Raw genomic sequence first — 3,819 nt, forward strand, 5'->3', positions numbered from 1 at the left:
GACCCTGGAAATTACCGCCCATTAGCTTGACAAGCCTTATCTGCAAAGCCATGGAGAGGATCATAATGGACCTCATAAATAAAGACATAGGGAATTTGCAGACTTTGGATCCATCCCAGTTTGGCTTTGTCAAAGGCAGATCATGCCTTCTAAACTTGGTTGACTTTTTCAAACAGTCACCAAAGCCATTGATGAGGAAAGGCAGTCCATACAGCCTACCTTGATCTGGCGAAGGCCTTTGAAACAATACCCCACTCGGGCACCATTAAAAACTCATCAGCTTAAATGTTAACCCATACATCACAAGATGGGTTGCAAACTGGCTGAGTGACAGAACCCACAGGGTCAGAGTTGCTGGCGCCATGTCAGACTCAAAGCCTGTCACAAGTGGTGTACCACAGGGCTCAGTCCTGGGCCCACTCTTGTTTGGCATCTACTTTTCCGAAGTACAAGCAAACACAGGAGGGTTATGGCTGACAAAGTTTGCAGAGGACTGCAAACTTGTCGCCATAGTAGAAAACACATCGGACACAGATATCCTTCAGAAGGGTCTCACAGAAACGGATAACTGGTGCCAGAGCCATGGCCTAAAGTTAAATGCCAAAAAATGCATAGTCATACCCTTCGGGAAAAACAAGGTTACCCCTAGCTACCAAATAGGTGGCAGTCCACTGAGTACAGAAGAAGTTATCAGGGACCTGGGGACCCAGGTTGATAGTAGTCTGTCATTCGACACCCATGTAGCTAAAGTAGTTAGGAAGACCTTCTACATTGCCCACCTTATCATGAAGGGATTCTCATCTAGATCAAGGGAGGTCATAGTCTCCCTATACTCATCACTCATCAGACCAATGATTGAGTACAATGCCCCATTCGGAATGTATCTGACCCGACACTTGCAGCAGCTGGAGAGGCCACAAAAGTTCCTCACCAAAAGGATAAAGGGTCTCAAACATCTGTCCTATGCTGCCCGACTGAAAGAACTCCAGCTCTATTCAGTCGCCACCGCTTGCTCAGAGGTGACCTTTGCCTAACATACAAGGCCATGTCAAACCCAGATTTGATGAATATGCTTCACCTCAAAAATCTAGATCCGTCAGAGCCACAAGGCGGGAGACTTAAACCTCGACACGGCTATTAATAGGACGTGCTGGAGGGATAGATTCATCACCCAAAGACTCCCTATGCTGTGGAATAAAATCCCGGTATATGTGAGGCAGAGCACCTCGCTGGCCTTGTTCAAGAGAAATCTTGACCAATGGATGGGAGATCGCAGATATACCCCAGGGATTACCTCAGTGTCACTGCTCAACAGAGGCACAGCAAAATAATGGGTATAGTTCCCCATACTAAAGGGGTGGCGTAAGCCACAAAACTATGGGCTAGGCTTGTAAATGCCCTCGGGCAGATAGCCTAGTATGAACCTATGAACCTATATATATATATATATATATATATATATATATATATATATATAGGTGTGTATGTATATATATATATATATATATATATATATAGGTGTGTATAGATATATATATATATACATATACATATAGGTGTGTATGTATATATATATATATATATATATATATATACATATACATATACATATAGGTGTGTATGTATATATATATATATATATAGAGAGAGAGAGAGAGAGATGTGTGTGTATATATTGTATATATATATATATATATTGTATGTAAATTATATATATATATATATATATATATATATATATATATATATATAAGGCAGTTTGTACGAATGTTGAATCGGGTGTTTCCAGGTTGGCTAAACGTCTTCCTCTATGACATTTGTAACTTAACACAGCACTGTAAACAAAAATGTTCTGGCAGTTAGTGCAAAGGATGTACGCTACAAACTGCTTCCTGTGTCAGCTTCCATCTAACTGTCACTGATAAATACAATCAGTGCTCCACGGCTAAGTCTGAAAATGGTCCGTTTGGATCAGTGCTTTGCCCCACTGAAGAAAAATAAATAAATGACTAAAATTATCAAAGCATCACATTCTATTACTTTATAATAGTAAATTACTAGTAACCTGCAAGCCAACACTTGTCGTTGATAAATGCTCATTTCGCAAAACTCTAAAGTACTTCTTTAAATCAAGCTGAAGATCTAATTATGTACGGAAAAGCAATTCTTACTACCCTCATGTTGTCTGCATTTATTTCCAGCTTCACACACCTGGTTCGGTCCCCTGCAACACATACTGCAGTGTTCAGAAACATGGAAACAAATTGTAAGAGTTCAAGATTAAGAGTGCAAAGGATATTTATTTTCCATAAACTAGTTTCTTCTGCGACTCACTATAGCTGTAGCTTTGTGTTCCCATATTCCTGCCCCCAAACACAAACTGCATCTCTAGTAAGTACAATCCTTACTGCCTTTTACAGGAATTACAACAAAGAACATCAATCCACGAAAAGTAAATTTTCTCATCGGTTCAGAAATGCTTACCTCCAGCTTCATGATCCCGCATTTCAGGTTTTTAACCTCACAAATTACACTGGTAAGGAAATCGAGGAATTAAAGTAGCTCTGCCGTTTTCTGCATAACCAGCAATGGTGTTTTGGAAAACTTTTAGCGATTAACACTCACTCTCACTTCCTCTGCAACTGAAAACGTGTTCTTACACCCCGAGTGTAACCTGATAAATTTTCATGAGATAAAGTTACAAGGAAGGAGGATGTGGCTTATTTAAATATTTTCTGAGATCAGGAGATACAGCCATCTTTACACCCAGCACTATTTTTTTCTTAAAATATTTTATTAACATTTTCAAAACAAATTATAAATATGACAACAATTAAAATGTTACATAGTATGTTGATGTATCTTTCGGCTTTTCCTGGTTAGGGGTCGCCACAGCGGAACTCCGGTCCGCTAATGATTGGCAGTAGATTTTTACGTGCCGAATTGCCAGCCCTGACGCACAATCTTTAACGAAGGTACGCCCATTCACGCATGTCTCCACACAGAAGACGCTCTAGCTGCGAATCGAACAGGACGTTTTACTGTGAGGCGACAACGCTACCGCAGCACCACCACCGTAGCATAAGGATATAATAAAACTTTTTAAAAATGTTGAAATGCAACTATTTACAATATATACATTAAACCCGAGCCCAGATAATTAATAAATAAAAGACAGATATATGAAATCTTAATAGCAGTCTAAAATGATTAATTAGATGAAGAAGATGATTCAGTGAGGGCCAAAACCTTTGACAAAGGATTGTTCTTTAAATTGTTGGGATAATTCTTTTTTCTCTTTTGCTAGTTCCCTTAATTGCTAATTATTTTAAAAGGATAAGAAAGTCTTCAAATGTTGATTCTGAAGAAGTTTTCCAGTTTCTTGTGATGGTTTTTCTGGCTCAGCGCATTTTCTTTTCTTTTATATGATGCAGAGCAAAGAGCAAATTAGGTTACATACTTCTGCATTTTGCTTCAATATCCTGCAGTTTGTTACACTCACACTTTGTACACTGCCTTGTGATTTTTTTATAGTTCAGTATTCAATTTTAGGTCTTCTACCATACCTGTCAGCCTGATCAGGAAATCTGATGAAGCGTACACTTGCTAAGCGCGAAAGCGCTCATTTTATTGTCTGTGTCTCTCCATGGATTAAAGGATTTTTACTTTTTAATGGACTCTGCCTTATATTTCTCTTTGCCTTCACCGTGGTGAATACGCTTGTGTTTTTTACTACATTTTATTTTTACTTGACAAGTGTATTCTAGTTGGTTTGAGCAGTATTTTCTCTCTGCATACCTGTCAGCCTCTTAGAGGAAG

General features: G+C 38.9%; 1 pseudogene; it reads right to left on the reverse strand.

Annotated features, from left to right (window-relative positions):
* Positions 1-2,863, reverse strand: part of LOC122797907 — a 376,508-nt pseudogene extending 373,645 nt beyond the window's left edge.
* Between the last annotated feature and the right edge of the window lie 956 nt (positions 2,864-3,819).

This window comes from Protopterus annectens, chromosome 3.part1 (assembly GCF_019279795.1).
Source record: "Protopterus annectens isolate FY-2018-M chromosome 3.part1, PAN1.0, whole genome shotgun sequence".
Classification (NCBI taxonomy): domain Eukaryota; kingdom Metazoa; phylum Chordata; order Ceratodontiformes; family Protopteridae; genus Protopterus; species Protopterus annectens.